At 37.6% G+C, this 19,647-nt stretch overlaps 1 long non-coding RNA gene and 1 pseudogene across 2 annotated transcripts in view; one reads left to right on the forward strand and one right to left on the reverse strand.

Annotated features, from left to right (window-relative positions):
- The window catches only part of LOC307193750, a 96,367-nt gene that overhangs the window by 29,330 nt on the left and 47,390 nt on the right, over nt 1-19,647 (reverse strand). The window lies entirely within an intron of this gene.
- LOC307193749 (olfactory receptor 5BS1-like) lies at nt 15,526-16,455 on the forward strand (annotated as a pseudogene). The gene has a single exon. The product of its transcript is annotated as an olfactory receptor 5BS1-like (transcript).

Genomic DNA, 19,647 nt, shown 5'->3' on the forward strand with positions numbered 1-19,647 from the left:
TATCATATGATATTTGTCTTTCTGTGTCTGACTTACTTCACTTAGTATGATAATCTCTAGGTCTATGCATATTGCTACAAATGGCATTATTTCATTCTTTTTTATAGCTGAGTAATATTCCATTGTATATAGGTACCACATGTTCTTTATCCATTCCTCTGTCAATGGGCATTTAGGTTTCTGCATGTCTTGGCTGTTGTAAATAGTGCATGTATCTTTTTGAATTACATTTTTTTCCAGATATATGCCAAGAAGTGGGATTGCTGGTTCATATGATAGTTCTATTTTTAGTTTTTTAAGGACCCTCCATACTGTTCTCCTTAGTGGCTGTACCAATTTACATTCCCACCAACAGTGTAGGAGGGTTCTTTCTCCACACCCTCTCCAGCATTTATTGTTTGTAGAATTTTTTGATGATGACCATTCTGACCAGTGTGAGGTGATACCTCATTGCAGTTTTGATTTGCATTTCTCTAATTAATTAGTGACACTGAGCATCTTTTCATGTGCCTTTTGGCCATATGTATGTCTTCTTTGGAGAAATGTTTGTTTAGACCTTCTGCCCATTTTTTGAATGGGTCATTTGTTTTTTTGATATTAAGCTCATGAGCTGCTTGTATATTTTGGAGATTAATCCCTCATCAGTCACTTCAATTGCAAATATTTTCTCCTATTCCATGGATTGTCTTTTTGTTTGGTTTATGGTTTCCTTTGCTGTGCAAAAGCGTTTGAGTTTAATTAGGTCCCATTTGTTTATTTTTGTTTTTATTTCCATTACTCTAGGAGACAGACTGGAAAAGATTGCTGCAATTTATGTCAAAAGTGTTCTTTCTTTGTTTTTCTCTAGGAGTTTTATAGTATCCAGTCTTACATTTAGGTCTTTAATTCCTTTTGAGTTTATTTTTGTGTACAGTGTTAGAGAATGTTCTAATTTCATTCTTTTACATGTAGCTGTCCAGTTTTCCCAGCACCACTTATTAAAGGATTGTCTTTTCTCCATTGTATATTCTTGCCTCTTTTGTCATAGATTAATTGACCATATGTGCATGGGTTTATTTCTGGGCTTTCTATCCTGTTCCATTGATCTATATTTCTGTTTTTGTGCCAGTACCATACTGTTTTGATTAGTGTAGATTTGTATTATACTCTGAAGTCAGGAAGCCTGATTCCTCCAGCTCCACTTTGTTTCTCAGGATTGCTTTGAATATACAGAATCTTTTGTGTTTCCATACAAATTAAAAAATTTTTTTGTTCCAGTTCTGTGAAAAATGCCATTGGCAATGTGATAGGGATTGCACTGAATCTGTAGATTGCCTTGGGTAGTATAGTCATTTTGATATTTATTCTTCCAATTCAAGAACATAATATATCTTTCCATCTGTTTTTGTCATCTTTGATTTCTTTCATTAGCATCTTATAGTTTATAGAGTACAGGTCTTTTGTTTCCTTAGATAGGTTTATTCCTAGGTATTTTATTCTTTTTGATATGATGGTAAATGGGACTGTTTCCTTAATTGCTCTTTCTGATCTTTTGTTGTTAGTGTATGGACATGCAACAGATTTCTGTGTATTAATTTTGTATCCTGCAACTTTACCGAATTCATTGATGACGTCTAATAGTTTTCTGGTAGCATCTTTAGGATTTTCTATGTATAGTATCATGTCATCTGCAAACAGTGACAGTTTTTTCACCTAGAATTTTATTAGTTTTAGATTTTACATTTAGGTCTATGAGTTGATTTTGCATAAGGTGTAGGGTATTGGTCAAGGTCTTTCTTATCTATGTATACATACAAATGTATGTGTGTATATATATATATATATATACACACACACACACATACACACATATATAATACATATATTATTTGCTTCTAAATGTCCAAATGTTCTAGCACATTTCTTAAAAAATACTGTAATTTCTCTGTTGAACTGTTTTGTAGCTTTATCAAAAATCCACTGACCATAAATAAAATGGTTTATTTCTGGACTCTCAATTCTGTTTCATTGATCTATATTCCTATCCTTTTGACATTATCATACTGTCTATAAGTCTTGAAATTAGGTAGTATGAGATCTTCAACTCTGTTCTTTTTCTAATTTTTCTGTTTGTGTATTTTAAGCTATTCTGGTTCCCTTGACTTTCCATATAAAATTTTTGTTTGTTTGTTCTTGTGGTACGCAGGCCTTTCACTGTTGTGGCCTCTCCCGTTGCAGAGCACAGGCTCCAGACGTGCAGGCTCAGTGGCCATGGCTCACGGGCCCAGCCACTCCGCGGCTTGTGGGATCTTCCCAGACCGGGGCACAAACCTGTGTCCCCTGCATTGGCAGGCGGACTCTCAACCACTGTGCCATCAGGGAAGCCCAAGAATTGACTTCTTAACAATGCTGAATCTTCCAATTCATGAATAGTGTATGTCTCTGCATTTTTTAAGATCTTTGGTTTTTCTCATCAATCTTTTGTAGTTTTTAGCATATACATTCTGCACAAGTTTTGTAGGTTAATACCTAAGTACTTCACTTATTTTTGATACTATCGTAGATGGTATTTTTTAAATTTTGAATTAATTGGGATTCCTTTTATTTCTTTTTCCTCTCTGATTGCCATGGCTAGGACTTCCAAAACTATGTTGAATAAAAGTTGTGGGAGTGGACATCCTTGTCTTTTTCCTGATCTTAGAGGAAATGCTTTCAGCCTTTGACTGTTGAGTATGATGTTAGCTGTAGGTTTGTCATATATGATCTTTATTATATTGAGGTTTGTTCCCTCTCCAGTTTCTGGAGAGTTTTTATCATAAATGGGTGTTGAATTTTGTCAAAAGCTGTTTCTGCATCTGTTTAGATGACTGTATGGTTTTTATTCTTCAGTTTGTTAATGTGTATCACACTGATTGATTTGTGGATATTGAAGAATCCTTGCATCCTTGGGATAAATCCCTCTTGACCATGGTGTATGATCCTTTTAATGTATCATTAGGTTCGGTTTGCTAGTATTTTGTTGAGGATTTGTGTGTCTATGTTCCTCAGTGGTATTGGCCAGTAATCTTAGTTTCTTGTGGTATCTTTGTCTGGTTTTGGTATCAGGGTGATGGTGACCTTGTACAATGAGCTTGGGAGTATTCCTTCCTCTGCAATTTTTTGGAATAGTTTCAAAAGGATAGGTTTAACTCTTCTCGAAATGTTTGATAGAATTTGCCTATGAAGTCATCTGGTTCTGGACTTTAGTTCGGTGGGAGTTTTTAAATCACAGTTTTAATTTCAGCATTTACTTGTGATTGGTCTGTTCATATTTTCTATTGATTCCTGCTCAGTGTCAGGAGATTGTACATTTCTAAGAATTTGTCCATTTCTTCTAGGTTGTTCATTTTATTGGCATATAGTTGCTTGTAGTAGTCTCTTATGATCCTTTGTATTTCTGTGATGTCAGCTGTAACTTCTCCTTTTTCGTTTCTAATTTTATTGATCTGATCCCTCTCCCTCTTTTTCCTGATGAGTCTGCCTAAACGTTTATCAATCTTTTTATCTTTTCAAAGAACCAGCTTTTAGTTTGATTGATCTTTCTATTGTTTTCTTCTCTATTTCATATATTTCTCTTCTGACTTTATTCTACTAATTTCGGGTTTTGCTTTCTCTAGCTGTTTTAGGTGTAAGCTTAGGTTGTTTATTTGAGATTTTTCTTGTTTCCTGAGGCAAGATTGTACCACTAAAAACTTCCCCCTTAGTACTGCTTTTGGTGCATCCATAGGTTTTGGATTGTCGTGTTTTCATTCTCATTTGTCTCTAGGTATTTTTTATTTCCTCTTTGATTTCTTCAGTGATCCATTGATTCTTTAGTAACATATAGTGTAGCCTCTACGTGTTTGTGTTTTTTACAGTTTTTTTTTTCTTGTAGTTGACTTCTAATCTCATAGCATTGTGGTCAGAAAAGATTCTTGATATGATTTCAGTTTTCTTACATTTACCAAGGTTTGCTTTGTGTCCCAGCATGTGATCTATCCTGGAGAATGTTCCATGTGCACTTGAGAAGAATGTGTATTCTCCTGCTTTCGGATGGAGTGTTCTATAGATATCAATTAAGTCCATCTGGTCTATTGTATCATTTAGGGCCTGAGTTTCCTTATTGATTTTTTTCAGGAGTCTGTCCTTTGATGTAAGTGGGGTGTTAAAGTTCCCCGCTATTATTGTGTTACTGTCAAGTTCTCCTTTCATAGCTGTAAGCATTTGATTTACATATGAGTTACTCCTATGTTGGCTGCATATATATTTACAAGTATTGTATCTTCTACTTGTATTGATCCCTTGACCATTATGTACTGTCCTATTTGTCTCTTGTAACAGTCTTTATTTTAAAGTCTATTTTGTCTGATATGACTATTGCTACTCCAGCTTTATTTTGATTTTCATTTGCATGGAATATCTTTTTCCATACCCTCACTTTCAGTCTGTGTGTGTCCTTAGATCTGAAGTGGGTCTCTTGTAGACAGCATATATACAGGTCTTGTTTTTGTATCCATTCAGCCAGTCTATATGTCTTTTGGTTGGAGCAGTTAATCCATTTGCGTTTAAGGTAATTATTGATATGTATGTTCTTATGGTCATTTTGTTGATTGTTTTGAAGTTGTTTTTGTAGGTCTTTTTTTTCCCCTTCCACTTTTCTTCTCTTGTGATTTGATGACTATCTTTAGTGTTGTGTTTGGATTGCTTTTTATTTTTTGTGTACGTATCTATTGTAGATTTTTGCTTTGTGGTTACCATGAAGTTTTGATATAGCAGTCTATATATAAACAATATTGTTTTAAGTTCCTGGTTTCTTAATTCCATATGTATTTCCAATATCCTGCATTTGTACTCTCCTTATCTCATGATTGTTAGTTTTGATGCCATATTTGTTTGCAGATGATATCCTACCTTTCCTGTATTTTCACTTTTACCAGTGAGCTTTTCCAAATTCATAATTTTCTTGTTTCTAGTTCTGTGCTTTTCTTTTCCACCTAGAGAAGTTCCTTTAGCATTTGTTGTAAAGCTGGTTTGGTGGTGCTGAATTCCCTTAGCTATCCTCTTCTGTAAAGCTTTTAATTTCTCCATCAAATCTGAATGACAGCCTTGCTGGATAGAGTATTCTTGGTTGTAGGTCTCTCCCTTTCATCACTTTAAATATACCATGCCACTCCCTTCTGGCTGCAGAGTTTCTGCTGAAAAATCAGCTGATAACCATATGGGGGTTCCCTTGTATGTTATTTTTTGCTTTTCTCTTGTTGCTTTTAACATTTTCTCTTTGTCTTTAATTTTTGATTAATAAATGTCTCGGCAAGTTCCTCCTTGACTTTTTCCTGTATGGGGCTCTCTGCACTTCCTGGACTTGAGTGAGTGTTTCCTTTCTCATGTTAGGGGAGTTTTCAGTTATTATCTCTTCAAATATTTTCTAAGGCCCTTTCTCTGTCTCTTCTCCTTCTTGGACCCCTATAATGTGAATGTTAGTGCATTCAGTGTTATTCGAGAGGTCTCTTAGACTGGCCTAATTTCTTTTCAGTCTTTTTTCTTTATTCTGTTCTACAGCAGTGGTTTCCACCATTCTATCTTCCAGCTCACTTATTCATTCTTAGGCCTCATTCATTCTGCCGTTGTTTCCTTCTAGTGTATTTTTCATTCCAGTTATTGTATTGTTCAACTCTTGGTTTGTTCTTTAAATCTTGTAGCTCTTTGTTAAACATTTCTTGTGGGGAATTCCCTGGCAGACCAGTGGTTAGGACTCCATGTTTTCACTGCTGAGGGCCTGGATTCAATCCTTGGTCAGGGAACAAAGATCCCAGAAGCTGTGCAGTGTGACCAAAAAAACATTTCTTGTATCTTCTGGTCTGTGCTTCTGTTCTTTTTCCAATATCTTGGATCATCTTCACTATCATTATTCTGAATTCATTTTCAGGCAGATTTCCTATCTCAACTTCACTTATTAGCTCTTCTGGGTTTTTATCTTGTTCCTTCACGTAGAAAATATTTCTCTGCCATCTCGTTTTGTTTAACTCTGTGTTTGTAGGCTCCATTCTGCAGGCTGCAGGATTGTAGTTCTTCTTGCTTCTGGTGCCTGCCTCCTGGTGGGTGAGGTTGGTCCAGGGGCTTGTTCAGGTTTCCTGGTGGGAGGGACTGGTGTCTGCCCACTGGCGGGTGGGGCTGGTTCATGTCCCTCTGGTAGGCAGGGCCATGTCAGGTTGCATGTCTAGAGGTAGCTGTGGGATCAGGAAAACTTCACGCAGGCTGTAAAGGGTGTGGCACTGTTCACACTCTGTTGGTTGTTTCACCTGGGGCACCCCAGCATTGGAGCCTGCAAGCTGTTGGGTGGGGTCAGGTCTCAGTGCCAAAATGGCAACCTGTGGGAGATCTCATACTGAGTAATATTCCCTGGGGCCTCCACCACCAGTGTCCTTGCCCCCACTGTGGGCCATAGCCAACCTTCACCTCCCCAGTAGCACCTCCAAGACCCGTAGGTAGGTCTGGCTCAGGCTCCTATGGAGTCACTGCTTTGCCCTGGGTTCCAGTGCATGTGAAACATTGTGTGCACCCTCCAAGAGTGGAGTTCTGTTTCCCCCAGTTCTGTGGAGCTCCTGCACTCAAGTCCCACTGGCCTTCAAAGCTGAATGCTCTGGGGGCTCCTCCCCTGATGCCAGACCCCAAGGCTGGGAAGCCTGATGGGGGCTCAGAACTTTCACTTCTGTGGGAGAACCTCTGCCATATAATTATTTTCCAGTTTGTGGGTCACCCATCCAGCAGGTATGGGATTTGATTATATTATAAAAAGCACCCCTCCTACCATCTCATTATGGCTTCTTTTTTGTCTTTAGTTGTAGAATATCTTTTTGGTAGGTTCCAGTCTTTTTTTGTCAGTGGTTGTTCAGCAGTTAGTTATAATTTTGGTGTTTTGTGAGAGGAGGTGAGCTCAAGTCCTTCTACTCCATCATCATGTCCTTGTTCTATTTATCATACACTCAAATCGTTTGCAATGGTGTTGACTTTCACTTCATTTCTTCTGTCAAAGACTGAAAAAATATGTATAAGTTTGACACCAACATTGTGCCTCTGGATGTATTTCATGGTATTACCATGTTTTTGCTTCATTTATTTTGAAACTGAATTTTGTAGCCTTAAAAGATCATGAAAGTTTTGTCTTCACTGTGGGTTATACCTCTTATCATTATATTATAATGATATTATAAAATGGAACTCTTTTATAGTTTAATGTTTTTTCTTTGAATTTCACTTTCTGTGATGTTAATATTTCCACCTTGTTCTTTCTTTTTTAGAAGTCACCATGTATATCTTTGCCCATCATGGCAGCTTTAATGTTTCTGTATCATTTTGTTATATGCTTAAAGCACCATATCATTAGATTTTTGTTTCTTAAATCTGTGCCTTTTAATGAGGTTACTTAAAACTTTGTATTTAATACCACTGTGATTTTTACATACAGTTATAAATTATGGGTTTAATTTATTCAACTGTCTTATTTGATCATTTTTGTTGTAAACTTCCTTTCTCTACTTTTATTTTTGCCATAAAAATAGACAAAAGAGCTAAAGTTCATCAAGCTATCAGCCAGCAGTGTTCTGTATACTATTAAAAAAAAGTCTTTATTCATTATAACATCCTTGTAAGGTAGAAGTTCCATTTTTAAAAACGAAGATACTGAGTGTGTCTGAGACCATTAACTTGCCTAAGTCACTTAGCCAGTAAGTGATGGAGTCAGGATTGATGTCCAGTACTTCTTCAGTACAAAATGAAAATTCATGACCAATCTCTTTCCCTTTCTCTCTCCCCCCCCCTCAGCTTCATTGTTTTATCATCTCTAGTGAATTGGAGCATATAGCTTGTGACCTTCTGATTATAAAATGGTCTACTGAGCATATGATGCAGTATTTCTTTTAAGAAACAAACCATGGAAAAATATTAAAGAGGGTTTTTAAGTGAATTTACCTATTGTCAAATCAAAAGGGTGATTACTTAGAAGACCAGATATTAAGCAGTTACTGAGAAACTGAAAGCAGTTCTGATGGTACTAAAGAGAGAAATAGTAACTTGAAAGTATGCAGGGGTGAACAGAAAAGTACCAACACAAAAAAGTAGGAGAAAAATCAGAAAGTTTCCTGATTAGACAAGTAGAAGCCAGGAAGAGGGGAAAGTAAAAGGGTACCAATAGGGACTTTGGTTGGAGTAATGCATGAGCAAATACACGTGGCATCAAACAGGCAACTGCAACTGGGTGACATGTTTCATTGTAGGACCAGAGCTCGGGAAGAAGAGAGTGCCTCCCTTTGGCTGATGATGTCAGGGAAGAACAATAAGTACTGGAGGCCAGAATAATATTACCTGGTGTACCCTATCTGGCAGCATATGCCCACATAAAATCAAATTTCTCCATAAAGTATGGAGCTCAAGCCCTAGAAGCTGCTGCTACTTCTCCACAAAGCTATGTAGTTGGGAACCTCAACTGCAAAGTTCATAAGCAAAAGAGCAAAAAAAAAAAAAAGTATATATAATACACAGACAAGCTCTACCCACCACCAGTCCCTCCCATCAGGAAACTTGCACAAGCCTCTGAGATGGCCTCATCCACCAGAGGGCAGACAGCAGAATGAATAAGAACTACAGTCCTGCAGCCTGTGGAACAAAAATCACATTCACAGAAAGATAGACAAGATGAAAAGGCAGAGGGCTAGGTACCAGATGAAGGAACAAGATAAAACTGAAGAAACACAACTAAATGAAGTGGAGATAGGCAACCTTCCAGAAAAAGAATTCAGAATAATGATAGTGAAGATGATCCGGGACCTCGGAAAAAGAATGGAGGCAAAGATTGAGAAGATGCAAGAAATGTTTAAAAAACACCTAGAAGAATTAAAGAACAAACGAACAGAGATGAACAATACAATAACTGAAATGAAAACTATACTAGAAGGAATCAATAGCAGAATAACTAAGGCAGAAGAACGGATAAGTGACCTGGAAGACAGAATGGTGGAATTCACTGCTGCGGAACAGAGTAAAGAAAAAAGAATGAAAAGAAATGAAAACAGCCTAAGACAGCCTCAGGGACAACATTAAACACAACAACATTCTCATTATAGGGGTTCCAGAAGGAGAAGAGAGAGAGAAAGGACCAGAGAAAATGTTTGAAGAGATTATAGTCAAAAACTTCTCTAACATGGGAAAGGAAATAGCCACCCAAATCCAGGAAGTGCAGCAAGTCCCATAGAGGATAAACCCAAGGAGAAACACGCCAAGACACATAGTAATCAAATTGGCAAAAATTAAAGACAAAGAAAAATTATTGAAAGCAGCAAGGGAAAAATGACAAATAACATACAAGGGAACTCCCATAAGGTTAACAGCTGAGTTCTCAGCAGAAACTCTACAAGCCAGAAGGCAGTGGCATGATATACTTACAGTGATGAAAGGGAAGAACCTACAATGAAGATTACTCTACCCGGCAAGGATCTCATTCATATTCGATGGAGAAATCAAAAGCTTTACAGACAAGCAAAAGCTAAGAGAATTCAGTACCACTAAACCAGCTCTACAACAAATGCTAAAGGAACTTCTCTAAGTGGGAAACACAAGGGAAGAAAAGGACCTACAAAAACAAACCCAAAATGATTAAGAAAATGGTCGTAGGAACATACATATCGATAATTACCTTAAATGTAAATGGATTAAATGCTGCGACCAGAAGACACAGGCTTGCTGAATGGATGCAAAAACAAGACCCATATATATGCTGTCTACAAGAGACCCACTTCAGACTTAGGGACACACACAGACTGAAAGTGAGGGTATGGAAAAATATATTCCATGCAAATGGAAATCAAAAGAAAGCTGGAGTAACAATGCTCATAACAGATAAAATAGACTTTAAAGAATGTTACAAGAGATAAGGAAGGACACTACATAATGATCAAGGGATCAATTTAAGAAGAAGGTATAACAATTATAAATATATATGCACCCAACATAGGAGCACCTCAATACATTAGGCAACTGCTAACAGCTATAAAAGAGGAAATCGACAATAACACAAAAATAGTGGGGGACTTTAACACCTCATTTACACCAATGGACAGATCATCCAAAATGAAAATAAATAAGAAAACAGAAGCTTTAAATGACACAATAGATCAGATAGATTTAATTGATATTTATAGGACATTCCATCCAAAAACAGCAGATTACACTTTCTTCTCAAGTGCGCACGGACCATTCTCCAGGATAGATCACATCTTGGGTCACAAATCAAGCCTCGGTAAATTTAAGAAAACTGAAATCATATCAAGCATCTTTTCTGACCACAACGCGATGAGATTAGAAATGAATGACAGGGGAAAAAACGTAAAAAACAAACACACGGAGGCTAAACAATACGTTACTAAATAACCAGGAGACCACTGAAGAAATCAAAGAGGAAATAAAAAAATACCTAGAGACAAATGACAACGAAAACATGATGATCTGAAACCTATGGGATGCAGCAAGAGCAGTTCTAAGAGGGAAGTTTATAGCTATAAAAGCTACCTCAAGAAACAAGAAAAATCTCAAATAAACAATCTAACGTTACACCTAAAGGAACTAGAGAGAGAAGAACAAACAAAACCCAAAGTTAGCAGAAGGAAAGAAATCAGAAAGATCAGAGCAGGAAGAAATGAAATAGAAACAAAGAAAACAACAGCAAAGATCAATAAAACTAAAAGCTGGTTCTTTGAGAAGATAAACAAAATTGATAAACCATTAGCCAGACTCATCAAGAAAAAGAGGGAGAGGACTCAAATCAATAAAATTAGAAATGAAAAAGGAGAAGTTACAACAGGCACCACAGATATACAAAGCATCCTAAGAGACTACTACAAGCAACTCTATGCCAATAAAATGGACAACCTGGAAGAAATGGAAAAATTTTTAGAAGGTATATCCTGCCAAGACTAAACCAGGAAGAAACAGAAAATATGAACAGACCAATCACAAGTAATGAAATTGAAACTGTGACTAAAAACCTTCCAACAAACAGAATTCCAGAACCAGATGGCTTCAAAGGTGAATTCTATCAAACATTTAGAGATGAGCTAACACCTATCCTTCTCAAACTGTTCCAAAAAATTGTGGAGGGAGGAACACTCCCAAACTCATTTTATGAGGCCACCATCACCCTGATACCAAAACCAGAGAAAGATACTACAAAAAAAGAAAATTACAGACTAGTATCACTGATGAATATAGATGCAAAAATCCTCAACGAAACACTAGCAAACAGAATCCAACAACACATTAAAAGGATCATAAACCATGATGAAGTGGGATTTATCCCAGAGATGCAACTTTTCTTCAATATACTCAAATCAATCAATGTGATACACCATATTTACAAACTGAAGAAGAAAAACCATATGATCATCTCAATAGATGCAGAAAAACTTTTGACAAAATTCAACATCCATTCATGATAAAAACTCTCCAGAAAGTGAGCATAGAGGGAACCTACCTCAACATAATAAAGGCCATATATGACAAACCCACAGCAACCGTCATTCTCAATGGTGAAAAACTGAAAGCATTTCCTCTAAGATCAGGAACAAGACAAGGATGTCCACTCTCACCACTATTATTCAACATAGTTTTGGAAGTCCTAGCCACGGCAATAAGAGAAGAAAAAGAAATAAAAGGAATACAAATTGGAAAAGAAGAAGTAAAACTGTCACTGTTTGCAGATGACATGATACTATACATAGAGAATCCTAAAGATGCCACCAGAAAACTACTAGAGCTAATCAATGTATTTGGTAAAGTTGCAGGATACAAAGTTAATGCACAGAAATCTCTTGCATTCCTATACACTAATGATGAAAAATCTAAAAGAGAAATTAAGGAAACACTCCCATTTACCATTGCAACGAAAAGAATAAAATACCTAGGAATAAACCTACCTAGGGAGACAAAAGACCTGTATGCAGAAAACTATAAGACACTGATGAAAGAAATTAAAGATGATACCAACAGATGGAGAGGTATACCATGTTCTTGGATTGGAAGAATCAATATTGTGAAAATGGTTATACTACTCAAAGCAATCTACAGACTCAATGCAATCCCTGTCAACTTACCAATGGCATATTTTATGGAACTAGAACAAAAAATCTTAAAATTTGTATGGAGACACAAAAGACCCCGAATAGACAAAGCAGTCTTGAGGGAAAATAACGGAGCTGGAGGCATCAGACTCCCTGGCTTCAGACTATACTACAAAGCTACACTAATGAAGGCAATATGGTTCTGGCACAAAAACAGAAACATAGATCAATGGAACAAGATAGAAAGCCCAGAGATAAACCCACGCACCTATGGTCAACTAATCTACGACAAAGGAGGCAAGGATATACAATGGAGAAAAGACAGCCTCTTCAATAAGTGGTGCTGGGAAAACTGGACAGCTACATGTAAAAGAATGAAATTAGAACACTCCCTAACACCATACACTTAAAATAAACTCAAAACGCATTAGAGACCTAAATGTTAAGACTGGACACTATAAAACTCTTAGAGGAAAACATAGGAAGAACACTCTTTGACATAAATCACAGCAAGATCTTTTTTGATCCACCTCCTAGAGTAATGAAAATAAAAACAAAAATAAACAAATGGGACCTAATGAAACTTCAGAGCTTTTGCACAGCAAAGGAAACGATAAACAAGACAAAAAGACAACACTCAGAATGGGAGAAAATATTTGCAAACAAATCAAGGGACAAAGGATTAATCTCCAAAATATATAAATAGCTCATGCAGCTCAATATTTAAAAAACAAACAACCCAACCCAAAAATGGGCAGAAGACCTAAATAGACAATTCTCCAAAGAAGACATACAGATGGCCAAGAAGCACATGAAAAGCTGCTCAACATCACTAATTATTAGAGAAATGCAAATCAAAACTATAATGAGGTACCATCTCACACCAGTTAGAATGGGCATCATCAGAAAATCTACAAACAACAAATGCTGGAGAGGGTGTGGAGAAAAGGGAACCCTCTTGCACTGTTGGTGGGAATGTAAATTGATACAGCCACTGTGGAGAACAGTATGGAGGTTCCTTAAAAAACTGAAAATAAAATTACCATATGATCCAGCCATCCCACTACTGGGCATATACCCAGAGAAAACCATTATTCAAAAAGACACATGAACCCCAGTGTTCATTGCAGCACTCTTTAGAATAGCCAAGTCATGGGAGCAACCTAAATGCCCATTGACAGACGAATGGGTAAAGAAGACGTGGTACATATATACAATGGAACATTACTCAGCCATAAAAAGGAATAAGACTGGGTCATTTGTTGAGACATGGATGGATCTAGAGACTGTCATACAGAGTGAAGTAAGTCAGAAAGAGAAAAACAAATATCATATTAACACATATATGTGGAACCTAGAAAAATGGTACAGGGCAGGGAAGAAATTGAGACACAGATTTCAGGGCAGAAATTGAGACACAGATGTAGAGAACAAACGTATGGACACCAAGGGGGGAAAGCTGCGTGGGGGTGGGGGTGTGATGAATTGGGTGATTGGGATTGACATATATACACTGACGTGTATAAAATTGATGACTAATAAGAACCTGATGTATAAAAAATATAGACAAAAAAGCCTAGGGCCTATGTGAAGAAAATAAAAAATTATACTGTAAGCAAAAAGAAAAGGCTGAAACAAAGAAAAGGTAGAACAAATTGTAAAGCTTACTGCCAAAGTAATATTGACATATTGGTGAAAAAACAACTCCAGCTGAAATCTCAAGGGAATTTTTCAAACTATAAATCCAATTACGAAGTGAAATTATAAGAATAAATGAAAAAATAACATAAAAGTATAAACATTAGAAACCAGCATCGTTATATATTAAAGTATATACCGTATCTACAGTCATTAGAGAGTGTGGCACTACTGTAAAAACAGACACATCAAAGAATAGAATAGGAAACCTAGAAATAAAAGCCAGTGAATATAGAAATTTAAGACAGGTTTATAAGCTCTCATCTCCAATTCCAAAATCTCCAAAAATCTCTAAAAGCCAAACTTTTTTTTCCAGAACTAGTTTGGAGGAAACACTGGAAGTTAATTGATATGAGGCTATTTGTAGACTCTTAAAATCCCATGTAGAAGGGGTACTCAGAAGTTTCATTATAGAAATAGTAATATGTTTGACTACAGGGTGCAGCAGAGGTGTTATATAATATGTGGTATATTCCATATAAATTTTTTCTGAAGGATTGGGGTAACATCAGAAATATACTAAAATCTAGATGGGTGAGTAAAATTTTCACTAATGTGGACTTTATGTCTCAGATGAAAAGTTATCTAAGTCTTAGTGTTTTTACATGTAGAAAACTTTAAAGGCAATATATTTTATTACCCAAGGAAGGGTGCCAAATTCTATTATATTTTTAAGGCTTCTTATGGAAGAAAGAAGGTTATTAATTGTTTCTGCTCTATTTTAAATGGATAAATGTGAGTAGTTCTGCATATAAACTGAGTGGATATGCTTGATGGAAAGGGAGAGACAAGGGAAGTAAAAGAGCATGGTTGATTCAGAGAGATGCTCAAAGAGAAGGGTTAAGATGGAATACAGAGCAGAGAGAAGCACTCACCAGAGGTGAAGGAGAAGGGCCTCCTTCCCGCGCTGGAGGGGAGAAAAGAAGAATAACTCCATGTGTGGGGATTAGGGAGTTAGAGATCGCCCATAACAGGAACAGGAACATGTCCTCTGCCAATTATCAGCTGAGAGTTAGGAGTGTGAGGTTAAAGGAGCAGGGAGCTTCAAGAGAGTAATGAAATGACTGAACTTGTCACAGTGAGAAAGGAGAGTATATGTACTTGGTTGAAGAGAGAGAGAGAGAGAGAGAGAGAGAGAGAGTGTGTGTGTGTGTGTTTTCAGAATGCTAGGACTATCAGGGAATAAAGACTCTAAGCAGAGTCTCACACACTGGAGTTCACCTGGTCCCCTAATAGTAAAGCCATTTATAGCCAGAAGCATTCTGCAGTCCTGTGTCCTCCACTGGCCACAGCAGGACTAGTAGCTTGTCCCTCTCTGGACTGAGAACCACTTTGGCTCTGGCTACTGCTGCCTCTCCCATGGGCAGTGAACTGGTCCTGGCTCCCAACAGTTCTTACTCAACATCTGTCTCCAGGGCTCAGCTGGCACAAGATTACCAATGAGTTGATGAAAAAAGAGATATAAGTCACATAAACTGGGCAGGCGCTGTCCTCAGGACTGAGGGAGACAAAAGGAGAGGAAAATGATAAGGAAGAGTACCAGATTCTCTTAGCTGAGACCAAAAGACTCAAATCAGCGCAACTGGATACTGGGACACTTTAGCCTTAAAGAGTGGATCTTTTATAGATTAAAAAGTCCTATTCACTGAGTGTGACTCAGATCGTTGTCCCACCAAATGAATAAGTATTTGTTTCTCTCCAGGGATAGGATATCTAAGAAACCATGACAAATCTTAGCATTATTGATGAATTTGTGCTGCTATGATTGTCTAGTGACCCGGATATCCAGACCATGCTCTTTGTTCTCTTCCTGGGGATTTACCTCCTGACCCTGATAGGGAACCTGATGATGATCCTGTTGATCAGGGCTGATTCTCACCTCCACATGCCCAGGTACTTCTTCCTTGGACATTTATCTTTCCTAGACATATGCTACTCTTTAGTCACTGTGCCCAAGATGCTGCAGAATTTCCTATCTCAGAAGAAAACCATTTCGGTGTGGGGCTGCATTACCCAGAGTTTCTTTTTCATGATTTCTGGAATCACTGAGAGCTGCTTGCTCTCTGCTACGGCCTATGACCGCTATGCTGCCATGTGTCACCCTCTGCTCTCCACCGTGGTCATGAATAGACCTCTCTGCACTGCAATCGTTGGTACAGCATGGGTGATGGGGTTTCTGAACTCACTAGTGAATAATCGTTGTGTTCAGAACTTACAGTTCTATGGTCCCAATCTCATCTCCCATTTCAGTTGTGAACTGCCTTCACACTTCCCTCTGTCCTGTAGTGATACCACACCTAACACCATCCTGCTGGCTAGGTTTTTTGCATTTCTAGGACTTGTGACACTTCCCCTGATTCTCTTCTCTTACTCAAAAATTATTCTTGCCATTCTAAGTACCTCTTCCTCTAAAAGCCAAGGTGAAGCCTTCTCCACCTGCTACTCCCATCTCACCATGGTGCTCTTGTTCTATGGGACGGCTCTATTCAGGTACATCAGCCCCTCTTCAGGACCAGTACTGTAGTGAGTTATCTCTATACGGTATGGTGTGATCACTTCCTTATTAAACCCTCTCATTTACAGCTTCAAGAACTAGGAGGTAAAGGCAGCTCTGCAGAGGATGCTGAGGCAGCAAATATGTGTCTCAGGGTAAGAAACCTCAACATGATGTTTGTTCTATAAGAGAACCAATCTACAAGGGCTGAGAACTTTGTAAGCTTAGAGCTCATGTATAACTTGATTTTTAATTAAATTCAACTGTTTTTATTTCTTATTCAAAGTTAAGTAACTTCCAAAAGATAAGCAATATAGTCAGAGAAGTATTTGGCCCATCCTGGGTTTTAGGGGAAAGGTTCACAGACATTAGCTCCTACCATAGCCTTTGGAAACTAATCCAGAAAGAATGACTTCACTACAGTTGAGGAGGCTGAACCAGAACAAAGACTCTGACAAGAACTAAGATTCTGAGCCCAGGACTTTTACCTGTGGAGTTACACAAAGGAACCCATTAGTAGAAGGGCACAGAACAAGTAAACTACACGCAGACAATGCTCCAGGATAAGACAGTTCAGCACCCTCCATTCACCTGACCTGGTGGCACCATAGGCATCAAATGGCATGTGTGCCTGCAAATAGTCAAAGAATAGTGAACACAAAGAATGAACATATTAAATGTCCATGAACAGGTGACTGGATAAAGAAAATGTGATATATACATACAATGGAGTATTATTCAGCTTTAAAACAAGAAGGCAATTCTACAGTGTGTGACAACATAGATTGAGGCCATTGTGTTAAGTGAGAGAAGCCAGTCGCAGGAGAAATACTGTGTAGCTCTACTTATATGAGATATCTAAAGCAAACTCACAGAAGCAGAACGCAGAATGGTGGTTGCCAGGGACTAGGGGAAAGGGGGAACTGGGAAGTTGCTACTCATTGGGTATAGAGTTTCAGTCAAGAAGATAAAAATAGTTCTGAAGATCTTCTACACAGCAATATGCATATAGTTAACAATACTGTACAGTTAAAATTTGTTAAGAGGGTAAAATTTATGTTTTGTGTTTTTTACCACAATAAAAATAAATATATATATAAGAAGATTGAACATATTGTTATGCTAAAAATTGATTTTTCATTCTGCTACAGCCTCTTGCCTGAAGGCATACATTATAAAATGCAGCATTTGTATTTGATGTATAAACATTCTGTAAACAAAAAAAAGCAGAAGTAAATTAAAGCAAATTAAAACATCAAGAGAGCATTATTTTTATATTTATCTTAACATAAAGAAATATCAAGAAATACAATGATAAAATGGGCACACAGATATGTGTATACATTGTTGACCATGTTTTATTTTAGCTAAACCTTTCATAAATCAATCTAGTTATATGTATCAATGTTAAGAGTTATAACATGATCATACAGGTTTTAAAACACCACTGTTATTATAAGTGAAGAAGTTCTTACACCTTCCCCTAAATGAAGATGCACACTGTCCCACTAGTCATTGTAGCTACCCTGGCTAAATTCATCACTACACATATTCCACCACAGTATCACGAAATAATCTGTTCCTTAAAGATCAAACTGCGAGTGACATCAGCAAAATGAAGAAATAGGAATACTCAATCGTTGTTCCCCCATAGAAACAGCGATGTAAAAATTATACATGAACCAAAATACCTTTATGAGAATTCCAGATTCCAAATAAGAAGTTTCAGCACCCCAGATAAGCACAAAAACCAAGAACAGCCACGCTGAAATGGGTAAGAAGAGCAATTTCACTTTAACTGCATTAGCCCCTCCCTGCAAACTGCACAGCCCAGGGCCAAGAGAGATCTCCTCAGCCAATGACTTCTCCCATGGTGGGGAAAAGAGATTAGAGTGTGCGCTCAGCCTCCGAGCCTTTCAGTGCACTCACTCCCCAAGGGTCCAGGTCCTGTCTCACCTCACACCAAGTGCTAAAGGAACTAGCATAGTCCAGATGCCTGGGGCAGCTAAGAACAAAGGAAAAGCAGAGGGTGGCTTCCTACAGCTAGCAAGGATCTTCAAGATTGGGAAAATGTGCAGAACTGAGGCTTCTCCCTCAGAAGGGAGGCAGAGGAGTAGGGCATGCCTCCAATGTCTTTACCTTTCAGGGTCCTACCCACGGCACTAGCTTCTGTGTAGCCTCACATCAAGTGCTGACAGAACCAGCAAAGTTAGACACCAGAGGGAATGAGAGATTACAGCCTCCATTAAAAAAAAAAAAAAAGGCTGGTCATCTGGAGCAATTTAGAGTGTCTGTGTCTTCAAAAAATGCAGACATCAGCACAAAGCTACAAGGGACTCGACTGATCTTTCAGGAAAATATAACATAGTCAAAGGAGAAAAATAAATCTCTAGTAACTGACCCTAAAGAAATAGAGATCTATGAATTTGCTGACAAAATTCAAAACAATCTTCTAAAAGAAGCTCAGTGAGTTACAGTAGAACTCAGTCAATTAAGCGAATTCAGGAAAATGATATATGAACAAAATGAAAAACATCAATAAAGAGATAGAAACAATAAAAAGAACCACTCAGAAATACTGGAGATGAGAGCAGATTGGTGGTTGCCAGAAGTGGGGGATGGGGGTTGGATAAAATGGGTGATGGTGTCAAAAGGTACAAACTTCCAGTTATAAAATAACTCCTGGGGATGTAATGTACAGCATGAGGAATATGTTAATACCCTATTGTATACTTGAAAGTTGCTAAGAGAGTAACCTTAAAAGTTCTCATCACAAGAGAAAAAAAAACGTAACTCTGTGTGGTGATGGATGCTAGCTAAACTTATTGCGGTGATCATTTTGCAATGTATACATATATCGACCATTATGTTGTACACCTAAAACGAACACAATGTTATATGTCAATATCTCAATTAAAAAAAAAAACCTCACCATTTAAAAAATGACCATAAAGATACAGAAAAGGAGAAAAACTGGCAACAACACTATGGATTTTAAATGAGAGAGGAACAGTTGCTAAAATCCAGGTGGAATTTCAACCAACTGTTTCATTGATGATGGACTGAAAACATACTTTTAAACTACTTTTCATGAGCCCTTCCCTCTGAAACATGACAGATGTCAAAACCCAGGGAAAATTTGGCATCCCCTACCCACACTGTCTGCATTTAACTCCAGTATGCAGGTACTCTGCTGACCATAAACAAACACCTACTGAGGCAGAGAGAACTAAAGTTCTATTATTTACCTTCTCTTCCACCTCCTAATCTCATTAGCATCTATCTCTCCTTTAATTCAGAAACAAGTCCCAGAAACAACACAGCAGAAAGAGGGATTCTGTGGGTCAGAAA

Source organism: Stenella coeruleoalba, assembly GCF_951394435.1.
Source record: "Stenella coeruleoalba genome assembly, chromosome: 11".
In the NCBI taxonomy this organism is placed as follows: domain Eukaryota; kingdom Metazoa; phylum Chordata; class Mammalia; order Artiodactyla; family Delphinidae; genus Stenella; species Stenella coeruleoalba.